At 42.7% G+C, this 14,516-nt stretch overlaps 1 protein-coding gene across 1 annotated transcript in view; it reads left to right on the top strand.

The window, feature by feature from the left end:
• Window positions 1-14,516, top strand: part of LOC119660622 (synapsin) — a 278,142-nt gene that overhangs the window by 28,781 nt on the left and 234,845 nt on the right. The window contains exon 2 of the mRNA XM_038069325.1: window positions 10,199-10,723. The gene's annotated coding sequence lies outside the window, so the exon portion shown is untranslated. The remainder of the gene's footprint in view (window positions 1-10,198; window positions 10,724-14,516) is intronic.

Below are 14,516 nucleotides of genomic sequence, written 5' to 3'. Positions count from 1 at the left end.
AGAAATCAGGTCATGAGTCGGCCGGAGGAAATTCCAGCCTTCCTCACTGTGGGAATTACCTACCATATCCCTAAGTAGGACACAGTGCAGGACCCCGCAGACACAAGACCGAATACTTGCTCACAAACCCTCTACAAATTCATAACGCCCGTTATTAGTGGAAGGGTCAATGCGCACCTCGACGCCAATAATACCCTGTCCGAGGAACAGAGGGGCTGCCGAGTTAGGTCAAGGAGCTGCAAAGAGAAACTCATTATCGACTCGGTAGTTGTAGGACAAGCAACTAGAGGCCAAAGAAACCTCTTCAGTTGCTATATCGATTATGCCAAGGCTTTTGATAGCGTCCAATATACCTGGCTAATCGATATTCTACATCCGCATCGCATTGATCCGAAACTAATAAAGATTTTGGCGACAGTCATGGAATGGTGGCATACCACCTTATCAGTACATACATCTGAGGGTGCTAATACCTCAGAGCCCATCCATATACGAAGCGGCATCTTCCAGGGAGATTCGTTGAGTCCCCTTTGGTTCTTCATGCCACTGAACCCCTTTCATGGCTACTGAATGACGCTGGAGGGTTTTGCAATTAAATATGTCCTAAGTGCTAAGTGCGAACTGACTTACTTGATGTACTTAGATGACATCAAGCTGTATGCTGCTACTAACGACCATCTTAGAAGTCTGTTGCGTATAGTAGGCATGTTCAGCCGTGATATTCGGATGGAATTAGCACTAGACCGCCGAATCCTAGCCATCCACAAAGGTCATCACGAGCCTCATGCTGAACATATCATTAGTGACCTCCACATCCAAGCTATGACCGGGACAGACTTTTACAAGTACCTAGGAATTCTGCAAGGAATCCATGCTCGAGTTAATGATCTGAAGGATGCCCTGCTGTCCGAATTCCTGCGACGTGTAAAGCCGGCACTGAAATCGCATCTCTCGGGGAAGAATAGAATAAGTGCATTGAATATATTCGCTATCCCTTCACTGGCTTATGCATTCGGAATATTGCAGTGGACGAAAATCGTCCAGCGGCGGATACGGACAACTATGTCCAAATTCCAAATGCACCATCCAAACTCTGCCCTGGAGCAGATGAACCTGCCTCCTGACATCCTAATATCGAAGTTACGAGTGTGCTTGACGTGGCGGCACAACATCATCGCCAAGTTGACTCGATGCGGGCTTATTTTAACAGGAAAGAGCAGGCGAGTCCCTTACATGTGGCTGTCTGTCAGGCAGACTGTGGACTGACTCCACTCAACTTGAAGGATTAATCTTTTAATCCTTTGAGCGGGGTGAAGTCGGACCAAGAATCATGAATACATGAATTGTCGTTGGCAGCCATTTGTTGATTTGCATTTGTCAAACAGATGGTTGTGTGCTGGGGACCTCTTTGCTGAGACAGAGGGATTTATGTGTGCCATTCAGGAAGGCGTGGTCGTCATCCGAGCTTATAAAAAGCTCATTATGAAAGGTTATCAATCAAAACCTTGCATTCAAGCATGGGCTGATCACGGGAACATGTCCGGTTTACCGATATGAGCCACAAGCAGTACTTGGTAGTTCTGCCTGCAGCATGTATTGGGACCGGCAAGTTCTAAATGATCGCCATATTCCGCACAATAAGCCTGACGTACTGTTAGTTGACAAGCCGGGTTGCTCCGCGTATATTATTGATGTTGCTATCCCCCATATTAGCAACATTGAACGGAACTACGTGGAGGAGAAAGTGAACTATGAGCCACTGGCTCGGGAAATCAAAGAAATATGGCGTCTCGAGCGGGTGAGTGTAGTTCACATAATATTGTCAGCTACAGGTATTGTAGCTAAATCCTTCATCGCTTCCCTTGATGTCCAGGGACCTTAAACAGTCTGGTTTAAACCATTAAGAAGTACGCCATTCTGCATACGTGCTCGATGTTGCGAGGAGTTGTCAACGGATTCTCCCATTGACCTACCACCGGCCACTACCAGCAGCGTCCCTTTAGTTTTTAAGTAGATAGGATCATCCGAACCTAAATGCTTGGCACTTGCTGCTAGTATTAGGTAAAGTCCGGTATCTACCGAGATTCTGACATCTCGGAAATGATAATAAATAAATAAATAAATAAATATACAAATGATAGGTTCTCTTTTAACTAATTCAACACAACTGTTTGTGTCGAAATCGCCGACCATTTTAGGGGTAGGACAAATAAAGAGTCTCAGGTGGTCGAGTTTTGTATTGTGGTCCTTCAGTTCAGAGAAAGCTCTGCTATGAATTCTAACCCTCAACTTATAACTGTGGAGGAGGATCAGGCCGATATACTAGGAGTGGAAGTGTTCATTGTGTATAAAACAGGATTGGGAGAGTCAATATACCGTCGGATTGAAGAATATTTAGGTCGGACGAAGATTCGTAGAATTGGATTATCACCTGATGTATTTCAATCCGTAACACGATGGTTACAGGGAGAGTTTGCTTCGTGCTTCCTGATTGTCCTGAATGTGCCGCTACATCCGAGGATCCATTATCCGAATTTTGTAGATGAAAGACAGAGGTTGAGCGACCCCTTCGATATAGCGAGCGGATCTCATAATCTCGTGGAGGAGATGCTGAGGGCAGTTGCAAATTGGTGTTAATGTTGCAATAGCCGCTATAAAAAAGAAAGTCCTGGAATCAGATAATCGATGGAATCATGGCGAACGCGTGAACATGTTATTGTAGACTAGTCCCCATCCTGTAAAGAAGAACTTCGTCCAGGTTTTCGGGATATGGATAGAATAATGGGGATGGTTTCAGTGGCTATAAACCCCAGAAACAGTGCTATTGTTTTTTTCGTCCTGAGCACATAGTAAGGATACTTTTGTATTTCCCGCATTTTAAATTTTTCGCGGGCAATCAGTGTATTATAAATTTTTATATTATATGCCCGCTTAGCTAATGGTTAAAGTAGAATTTTGATGTTGAATGGAGTGTTGAACAGAGCTCTCAAGGCTGACAAGGCGAAGTCTTTGAATTAGCAATGTTGGAAAGAGGATCTCGCGCAGTTCACACCTAGAAGGGAAGGTTTTACAATCCAAACTTTGAAAATCTCCAGCGGTCCATTCCCATACTGCCCTATCAGTTGTTTAGATAATTTGACAAAAATTTGGCCTGATCCATGTGCTATAAACTAGTCTTGTTTATCGAGAAAACCGGTATGTAGGTGTCGGTAAGCCCGTTGCACGGTCAGTATAACGCCAGGCATCATGAAGATAGCTCGCTGTGCAATGACTGTGGGTAAGTGCTATAGAATTTAGCGCAGCTGGAATTGAACTATTGGGATTTTAAATTTGGGTGTCTCTACCTGCTTAGGTCGCCTCAAAGCGAATTTTACCTTAGATCTGGAGGAGTACATTATCAGTTCTGTGTTTGGGATTATTTATGGAGTGTGATGTATCATCGAGTGCTAACGCGCTCCATTTTGTTATATTCAGCTTTTATCTGGGTCGAAAAATTGACCTGTGCCGTGCACCAAAGAAGAGTCGGTTGTCCATTTTATCAAAAAGCACAACGAGTCGACAGTGCAGACTACGCAGATTATCTTGATAAGACGAGGTAAGTAAATCTATCTGGTATGTATTCATCTTTTCTCAATAGTGATTAGGAAGGATTTTCACAGCAAATTGCAGATATTATGAAATAAAAGATTCACTTGTACGAAGGAGTAGTTGGCCGACAGCATTGAGTAGATTCTGTAGGGAGGATCTGTATTGCTTTTAATTGGAAGAATCTTTTTCTTGCAATTAGATTGAAGAGTCTAAGAGCAGGGAAAATGGGGATGGTGATTCAAGACTGGTTTACACTATTGTAGCATTGTTTTCAGGTTTCTATTTCTATCCGTGAATAATTAACAATAGTCTTAACTAGGACCTAATATATTTCCGGATATTTTTGAATATCTTACATGTTTGGTACATAGTATATAAAAGACGAAACCGGCCAACTTATCCGGAAGCAACTACTCTGAAGTTACTAAAAATTTGCGAGGCTTTCAGAGTGACAAAAAAGTTTGAAAATGCTGTTTCTCACACTGTTTACGAGAGTTTGTATAATTTAGGGTTGGGTGGTATTACACGCTAAGAATATTGGTGTATTAAGGTCTCCAGCGATATGATAATACGTGTTGTTATTCTCCATTAAATTTACATTCTCCAAACGAACAGGATATGACGAAATATCGATTGATTGGGCAGAAAGGCGATGACCAGTTTCGCGACTCAAGAGAATCTGAGGACTATTCTATTGGAATGTGAAGGGAACTCTAAGCGAATGTAAGGCTTCAGTCTCTTCCGAACGACTTGCCACTTTCGCATATAGTTAAATAACATTATCACGCCCTTCGTGTTTGGGGAGCAAATTATGCTTTGCTAGTGAAATCTTTTGATCTTTATGGAAAACCACTGATTTTGAGTGCGGATCATTTTTTTCTAAGCGTCGGATACATTTTCTTAAGGAGACAAGCGACGCATAACTTTTCCACTTAGTGACATAATTATACCAGAGATGCACTGTTTTTTATCAAAAACATATTTTGTCATTTCTGAAAGTGCTCCTATAGCAATGAAGGAAAGATATCGAGGTCCACCAATTCGATATTTCTAAAAGCTGCCTGGTGTCCTGACCTACGCCACAGGCAGGGTCTGCCTCGTATTCGTTTTCTATTATAGATATTGCCCTTATAGACTTTACGGATTAAGTGACCCGCCCACCGTAACCTATTGAGCCGGATTTTATCCACAACTTGACGGTCATGGTATCGCTCATAGATTTCGCCGTTATGTAGGCTACGGAATCATCCATCATGTAGGGGGCCAAAAATTCTTCGGAGGATTCTTCTCTCGAACAAAGAGTTCGCAATTTTTCTTGCCAAGAACCCAAGTTTCCGAGGAATAAATGAATACTGGCATGACCATTGCCTTGTACAATAAGAGCTTTCACTATGGTGAGACGTTTCGGGCGGAGCAGTTTTTGGTAAAATGAAATAGGCTCTTTCGGCTGCCAAGAACCGTGCGCAGATTTCATCGTAATAGCTGTTATTGGTTATGATTTTCGATCCTAGATAGGAGAAATTATCAACGGTCTCAAAGTTGTATTCTCCTTTCTTTGTTCTTCCCGTTTGACCAGTGCTTCTTGATGTTGTTGGTTAGTTGGTTTTTGGTGCTGACGTTGCCAGCATACACTTCGTTTTACCTTTATTGATGTGCAAGCCAAGATCTCACGTCGGCTGCTCGAACTGGATCAAGGGAGTTTGTACGTCTCGGGTCGTTCTTCCCATGATATCGATATCGTCAGCATAGGCCATCATTTTTTGTTGAGGAGCCTGAGCCTGAGTCTGCATTCACTTGATGATGGAGCGAACCACTTGGGAAGCAACTTACTTCCTCTCTTGTGGTCCACGGACTCCTGCTTTTCAAGTTAAACACCCAAGTTTATTAAAAAAGTGGACTGGCAGTTTTTAATAAGGATATTAAGGCAGGTCTAGAGCAGATTCCGGTTGTTGCGCCGTTGACGATGATGCAAAGAAACCCGCTGGAAATAAGCCCTCGGTCCTATATGATGCTTGATAAAGCTCCAAATATGTGCTTTGAAATGTTTACCGTGCGTCTCCACGCGAAAGTATTTCGCACACAGTCGAGATGCCATAAACTATTAGCACCTTCTTCGTCAGCCCCCCCCCCCCCAGTCTTTGTCCGGTTCAGGAGCAAGGTCGGCTCAAATCGCAATCCAGCGTATCAACCCATCGTTCCTTCGGATGGCCTTCTTGTCATTTTCCATCGACTTCGATGTTCACTCTATCAAAATTGTTTCACTATCGATGCAAAATAGTTCTTTAAGGACGACACCGAAATTTGAAAATCTTAGAAAGGCACGTCGCGTAAGGAATTTGATCTCATTAATAAGCATCCCCGAACATTCCAGTTCTGACGCCTTAGGGCCACAGGGAAGGTTTGCCTTTCGTGCAGAAACTGTCAGTAGTAACCCCCATTATAGTGATTAGATAATGTCGTACTTGGTTTCTTCGTATAATCGTGCAAGCTACTCCCTAACCATAGGAATAAGTTTTTGCGTCCTATGACCATTTGTCTGTGTTGCCAGCGATCATGCGACTCTTATTTTGCCGAATTCCTGAATTTTGTTAATCCATCCATACCTGTCGCATGGCGTGTAACACTCATTTTTCTCATGAGAATGTCGTCAGTGCTGTCTTATTTGATATGATTATAAAAGACTACCAGACCTTCAAATCCATCAAGCAATGAACGGGTTCTTCTACTTCCATCTTTGCTAGTTTGAAACCGTCTTCTCACTGGTTGGTGTCAGCGTGGCCTGTTTCAGCCAGAACTTTACTGTTCTCACCATTGTGTAGACGTAGACCTCCTCTGGATGTTTCACCGCAGCCAAGTAACCCCCTAAACCGACAAAAGTAACTTCATCTGTAATTTGAAGTAGGAGCACTGCATTGTAGCAGAAGAAAACCAAATGGAGGAGGTTTTGACACCCAACCACCCAAGCGACGTAAAGTGCCGCGATCAATCACACTGAGCAATATGATCATCGATCTCTGTCAGTTTGAAGAATGTAGCAATATTCAATATATAAGGACCCTGATAGGAGACATCAGCTTGATGGGCAGTAATACAAGATAAATGAGGAATAAAATGAAAATGCAAGCCAAGCAGCATAAGGGGCTCCACGTAAAATACGAGACGGGGAAATTAGTGAAGGGACCGCACGAGCGGTTGCATAAACCAACAGGACTGAAAATGCCAAATATAAAAGGGTTCAAATCTTATGAAAACACAACACGGAAGGAAAGTGGTTAGAATTGTTTTGCAAATGCAAATAATCTCAACACCAGGGGAAAGAAGTGAACCCTCCAAATAGAATAGAAAAGGTAGCTAGGAAAAGGGAAGGTAGTCGAAAGATAAGACCGGAGATTCTCCATACGAGCGACAGGATCACGTTCTCAACAGGGAGGAGAAGTCGTCTGATATGGTCTTAAAAAAAAACCTTAAGTTGAAATTCAAGAAATTGAAGGAAATAACCGTGTTGGAAAGTCAGGCAGTGGTTAGAAGACCACTAAAGAATGCAAGAAAATTGATGACATCATCACGAAAGAGGAAGCTCCATTTTGGATTCACCTTATTGGATTTCAAAAATAAGCTATGAAAATGCAACGAAAACCTTTCGATGAGATACAGACGGCTATCATCAGCCTACCAGTGAGGCACTGCTGAAGTTGTTGACAGCAGAAAGAGTAAAAGTAGGTTGAGTTTATGTCAGCTTAGAGATACCTGCGGTTACCGCGAAATGCGAAGCAGAAAACTATATCAGTAAAGATTTTAGGGCCAACACAAACAGTCATAGCGGAGATTCTTACTGCATGAGCTGTTGTGTGTGGCAGCCGAATAACGAATGCTTGTGGAAGTACTTCCGGAACTGGATGTGGTAGTCACGAATGTCGGCATTTCTTACACTTTCCTAGGGAAGATCTATAGTTCACTGTAGACTTGACAGACGACCATTTTATTGAGAATTATATTCATAACGCCCATCAGAGGAACCATATGAAAATCAAGGGTAATTGGGCTTCGAAAAGAGTTTGCGTATATTTCCGGGATTGCTGTTCGATTCAACTCAAGGTCGATAATTTCCCTGAACAGTGCAGATTAACTTGCCACGGGAACACCTAATAGTGTGTCGACCATACGGATTTTTTCAAATCGAGGATTCACGATCCCTCAATGGCGATGCCATGAAATTATAGATTGAGGTGAGGTAAATTAGTCGTTGACGATACTGAGTTCAGAAATGTTTAGCACATGACGAATTGGATCAATTGATCTTCTTCTTTTTCTTCAGCCTTTGTCCCGTTCACAAGCGGGGTCGGCTCGTCGTGATCGGCTGCGCCATTTGGCTCTATCGAATGCCTGATCTGGGTGCAATCTCGAGACTTTCAAATCCCTATCTAGCCTATCAAGCCACCGTTGTTTAGGTCTGCCTTTTGGTCGTTTACAATCGACTTCGATGTTCAGACCAATCTTGACAAGTGAATTCTCGTTTGCACGAATTGCGTGACCATACCATCGAAGACGCCTCTCTCGCAACTTTTCCACGATCGGTGCAACCCCATAACGATCGCGGATATCCTCATTTCGGATGTGATCAAAACGTGTGACGCTACTAGTCCGTAGCATCTTCGTCTCCATTACCGCAAGTCGCCGTTCATTGTCTTATATAGTCGGCCAGCACTCAGAACCATAGAGAACGACTAGACGGACGACATTGCGATAAATTTTAGATTTGAGACGTTCGTTGATACGTTGATCACAAAGAACACCAGTTGTGGAACGTCACTTCATCCAGGTTGCGTTAATGCGTGAAGCAATTTCATAACGCAGTTCTCCATTGGCTGATAGCGTTGACCCGGGGTATTTAAATCGCTCAGTTCTGGGCAGATCACTGCCGCTGACAGTGATTGTGCCTATTTCATGGGGATCGGTCAATAATTCAGTTTTGTTTAGATTCAATCTGAGACCGTGTTGCATGAGGCGATCATTCCATTTTTGAACAAGTTGCTCGAGATCATTTTTGCTATCAGATGCTGCTATCTGCATAGAGCAGGGTATAGGGCGCTGGACGTTGGATATCCCGTGTAACGGTGTCCATAACAACAAAGAGGAGTGGTGAGAAGGTGCTTCCTTGATGAACACCAACAGAGACACGAAGAGATTTTGATACACCCGCCATACTTCGAACTTTACTTTTCGGATCTTGGTAGAGCAATTGAACCCAGCCCACGAGTTCTTCTGGCACGAAGTGTTGTCGTAAAGCATACCAGATTAGTTCGTGTGGTACACGGTCAAACGCTTTTTCTAGATCCAGAAAGGCAATTTAAAGAGGGCGATGCTTCTCACGGTGTTTCTCCATGAGTAGCCGCGCAGCGTGTATTGCGTCAGTAGTTCCGCAGTTCTTGACAAATCCGGCTTGATTGACTAATCTGAATAATCTGGTTAAAGAATTCACTGAGCCACAGTGTTGGGTCCCAGCTCTTCGCTTTCCAGAGCTCAGATGCGATGTCGTCAGGTTCTGTTGCTTTCCCCGATTTCATTTGTTTTATTGCCTCCTCGACTTCAGTTGCGCTGACTGGTGGAACTGCTCCAAATGTCGGCAATGATTGTGGAAGTGGAGGATGAGCAAATTCTCCAGTATGCTGGTCCCAAGCCCAGGTAAAGGAGTAGGGTTTGAGGCAACGTACTCTGTACTATTCTCAGTAAAACAAAAAGTAAATGCTGAGATCAGGGAAAGAGATAAATAGAGTATAGTTGGAGCTATTCTACTATGCTAAATCCTACCTGATCTCTCTTGGTGACAGGCCCCGCGACAGGTCGACCAAGAAAATGCATACAATGTCGTTACAAACATGATGGTCGAATTGGATCAACTGATATCATAGTGAATTAATTTATCATTATCATAGGTCTATATTGTGAAATATAATGATCACCTTCCGCTCTCTCATCGATTCCTTTACCACTATTTCCACATTGCCTGAAATCTATTAATAAAGTGGAAGACGTGGACATCGATTTTTTTTTCAGTAACCGAGATTTGAGGCATAGAAGACTGAATTCGAAGCTATACAATTTAAAAGACAACACAAACGATACATCAGATGGCAATCAAAAAATCAGCAGGACTCGCTCTTAAATACTGGGTTCATTTTCTTGGAATGGGACCGATACCGCTGGTTCAGATGTAAAAGGTGCCTCTCTTATCAGAGAATATTTGTCCCATTTGTACCAAGCTCATAATTTATGTACCCCGGAACTTTTTGATCACAAGGTATCCATCAAAGATTCTTGCCAAATGTGGTTTGAATTTTTCATTAAAATCTGGACAATAAACTAATTTTTCAACATCAATTTGTTGAGTCCCTAAAATTCATCGTTTTTTATTCTAAGCGCCATATTTACCAAAAATTGGGTCAGTTTAGTCACTTTCTATTCAAAGTGATTGGTGCCTTGAGTAATTTCAGGGTATACTTCACAAATCTAATTTACATATTTCCATTTATATTAAGATCCTTAAAAATGTAATTCGACCTCGCTTTTACGTAGATGGGATTCTAATTCAGTTTAAATTTTTTCATTCCAGGATTCTGAAAAGGACCTATTACAAGTGAAGCTAAAAATTGTGCAGTGAATTCCATGATAAATTTTATCCAGAAAAGTGTAAACCGGGTCATATTTGCTCATTCCCAAGCAAGGAGCACGTGTTTTTTGTGTACCTAAACATTCTCGTGTTAGCACCATATTAGCGTAATATTTTACGGAATCATCGTATTAAATTCTACCGAAAAAAATCTACGAACAACCTGAATAAAAAAAATTAAAGTGTGTCTATAATTACCCTAGAATTCGACTAAACGGAAATTCTGTACGGTAAAATCGCGCGAGTCACGCGAATATCGTGTAAAGCAACCGTAAGGGCATATTTCAAAGGCCCCGTCTTCTCTTCTTGTGTTTGCTCAACACCACCCACCCCCTAAGCATCTGAGGAAGAGAAATATCAACTGCGCTAAATCACTGAACAGAAGGAACTGTTCAGTCTTCATCGTCCTTTTTCAATATTAGTGCAATAGCCACCGTCGGGTGTGGGCGAATCTGCGCCCCGCCACCGGTAAGTACCCAGAAGAACTTTAAGGATAAGGAAAAATGTCAAATCATTGCATGACTGATAAAATTTTACAAAATAATTTTGAATGCAGCTTTTTGCTAGCACTGCGTGTTGGCATTGAGGACTGGCGGAAGCTAGTGGAGGGTGCACAGGAATAGTGAGCACGAAACTTGTTATGCACCACCGCAATCCTTAATTAATTTCCATGAAGCACTTTTGATTTGTGGAGAACTTTATGGAATGCAAATCATTTTTGTTGAGTTAATTACTAACAATAAGCAGGAATCTAGAGTATTCGGGTCAGGATTACGTTGGCTGGAGTCTTTAAGGTCATTTGAGTTGCATTACTTAATAGTCATGCACTGCATTTGCTACTTTTATTGTTTGGAAGTTTATTGTTCCTATAAAATGAGTTCGATGTTTGCAATAGATACATTAAAAATCAGGGAGAGTTTTAAGGTATTTTCACCCATTTTCTAGTGGAGGTTTCGAAAACTTGTTCGTGCGGACAGGGAACGGAAAGCTACTTCCAGTGCATAAAGGTTCCTTCCAGTCGGTTTGAATTTTCCTTTTTTATGGTGGGTGATTTTGTCGACTTTACTTGATGATCTACGTATAGTACATCGTGAAGGCAACCTCCAATATAATATATAGTAGCGTGACGGGGTAACCATTGGATGCATAAAAGCTTCCTGCCCTGTTTATGTCAGTATCCTGCAAATCATTTAATAAACTTCAGAATTATTATACACTATCATCTAGGAATCCAACGCCCTTTTCTATTGGCTACTCCACCTAATCCAGCAGCGTGAACTGAGGCTTTAGGATCAATTAATTGACTACTTGATAAAAACGACTGATGAATCATTCCCTACCGTCCCCAGTAAACAAGGATTACCTCCCTGTATATAAATAAATAATGGGGATGGGAATCGACCGTCATTTGTGAGATTCCTCACTTCATTGTAATGAAGTTTGAGATGACATCGCATATGACCCACTTTTTATCTCCCATTATGAATCTGTCTAGAATTGGGTCAAATTTATATCGTTTCTGTAATGCTTCGGGAATTTAATTCAAAGTTAAAATGATTGCGGAAGATTGGCGTAGCAAAAGAGTATAGATAAAAAGGACGATTCAGCGTTGTTGGAAGTAACGAGGGTTGAGAATACGAACCAAGTAGAGGGAGAATGTAGGTTGACGCCAGAAGGGGAGCACAGGATAAAGCTACATATTTAATTAAATTGGAGCTTATCCTAGGAGGCTAAACTGGGAGCTGAAATGAAAACCGACACGATACCCATTGTTCATCAAGAGAGTAAAAAAAGAGAGTTTGATAGAATTTGAGAAAGAAACGTATCAAATGGGGGAGGGGGGAAGCAGGTTTATCGGTCTATAGGACGCGACGAGCGTAGGCTCTTTAACTTGCTTCGGGATCATCCTTATTTGTGACAATTTTCAGCATTTCGGAAAGTATCCAAGGCGTAAGACATCATTAAATATGTGTGTCAGTTGAGTGAATGTAGATTTCGACAGTTCTTGGATTATTTTGAACGTAATAAGTTCGAAACCAGGAGCCTTTTTGAGATCAACGTGGTCTTGCGAAAATCTCAAGGCTTCGGAAACTTTGAAACGAATCGGTTGGTGTGCTCCTTTGGGAATTGAAAGTGATAGTTCTTCCTCCGTTATATGTGGATTTGGTTGGAAAACCTCTCCCAAGTATTGAGCAAATATTAAACCTTTCTCGGCATCACACTTCGCCCAATTCCTGTCCAACAATCGGACTGATCATTCGCGCAGGATTGGCATATTGAGCTTCTTCACCGCAGGGAATAATTCATAGTTAGATCATTATGTTTTTCCTTTTTCAATGTTTCTTGTAGCTCCTTTCTACCCGCTGCCAGATTCCTTTTTCAGTTCGGCGATCTAAACTATTGCCATTCACGCCTCAGCTGTCGTTTTTTCTTAGACGCTGGTCTATTATTTTTGAACACTTTGGATGATCTGAAACTGCACATTGGGACTTCGGTGTTGCATGCAGGTCAGCTGATGTTAATACTTCAGTGAAACAATGTACAGCCTGGTAGAGTTCGATGTTTGATTTCAAGGACACATTTGCTTTTAAATGCAAAGAAATATATTTCCATGGACCGTATCAGGTCGTAAGTTAGTTAGTCCCATCAAAATAAATACATGATGGACGGGAAATATTGGCACCTTAACTGGAAAGACCAAAGAACTCGCAAGAGCTTTTCGGAAAAGGCGCATTGATACCTGCTGTCTACAAGAAACCCGATGATCTGGAGACATTGAACGCAAATGTGTTAAAAATGGGTATAAACTTCTCTATTCTGATAGCCTATACACTCAATATCGTGTTGGCATTGCCGTCTCAGAACGTTTCCACGACGCCATTAAAGAGGTCGAACGATTTGATGACCGGCTAATGGAGTTCACTATTAAATTTTTTTGTTTTTTTTTTTGGGAGTAGGGTAGGTGAATGCGTTTACGCACAGAATGTTGGACTCCCGCAACAGCACGCTGGCGGACTACCAACTAAACACCTCCCTGTCATCAGAGAACTAGCCTGGAATCGTTTGACACATTACTTCGGGCTAGCCCTCCTGCTCTCCCAGCTTAGGGAGCCGTCAAGTCAGGGAATTCCTTTCACCAACAGGAGGGGAGGGGAGGGGAGGAAGGGAGCTGTTGTTAGTTCAGGGAACCCCTTACCGTCCGATCCCTCTGCCGGTCGAGTTCAATCTTCTTCGTAGTAAGAAGAGCTCGAACATAATGCGCAATACGATTCCAGCCGCCAGCGCTCTTCAGCATCTCTTTGACAATGTTGTCTGGAGAGAGCTCCCCTGCGTCTGCATAAAGTTGCTGGCGGAGGCCGTCCCACCTCTTGCAAGAGAAAAAGGTGTGTTCAGTGTCATCCGCCACTCCATTGCAGAACACACAATCAGGAGATCGCGCCTTCCCAATCCTGTGCAGGTACGACTGAAAACCTCCATGCCCACTTAGAAGTTGGGTAAGGAAGTAATCAATCTCACCGTGCTTTCTGTTCAACCATGGGTTTTATTTTATCGATGAGCCGCGCAGTCCACTTGCCCCTTGACTCATTTTGCCAAGAAAGTTGCCACTCGCTAAGGGTGCGTTGATGTTCTTCACGGGCAACCACTTCTCTTAAGTTTTCGCCCTTACGGCGGTAGATAGCTTTGCGCTCCTTGGCAAGAAGGGCAACGGGGATCACTCCCGCAATCACAATCACAGCCGGTTCGGAGACGGTGCCATAAGCAGCCTCCACTCGCAAAGCTCCCCGCCTCTGCACTTGAAAGAGGCGTTTACGATGCACCTCCTTGTCAAGGGCATCAGCCCATACCTCCGCACCATAGAGAAGAACGGACTATTATTATATTAGCTAATCGCACTATTCACTCCTTCAGCTCAGTCTAGCTTTATCACCTTTCTTCTCTACGCGGCGTATATAGCCGCGCTTTTCTCGTCTCATCTGCTTTACTCAGTTTGCTGTGGATAGATGCGGCCATGCAGTTCACCGCAACCCAATCCTCCTCAAGTGGTACCATTTTCCGCACCAGATTTCCCGGTAAGAGCACATTTTCTAGAGTCTTCTCTAGGTTCTTTCTTCTTCCACAAATCTTGGGCAGTGGAACAATCCGTGCTCCGGACTCCATCGGAGTTTCGGATCGGATGAGGTATCCCGTTTAAACCTGAACAGGTACTGGCGATATCTTCCATGCCTCGCGAAAAACTGGGTAAGATTATAATTAGTTTTTT

Source organism: Hermetia illucens, chromosome 6, assembly GCF_905115235.1.
Source record: "Hermetia illucens chromosome 6, iHerIll2.2.curated.20191125, whole genome shotgun sequence".
In the NCBI taxonomy this organism is placed as follows: domain Eukaryota; kingdom Metazoa; phylum Arthropoda; class Insecta; order Diptera; family Stratiomyidae; genus Hermetia; species Hermetia illucens.
Note: the sequence above shows the minus strand (reverse complement) of the source record. Positions and strands in the feature narration are given on the sequence as shown.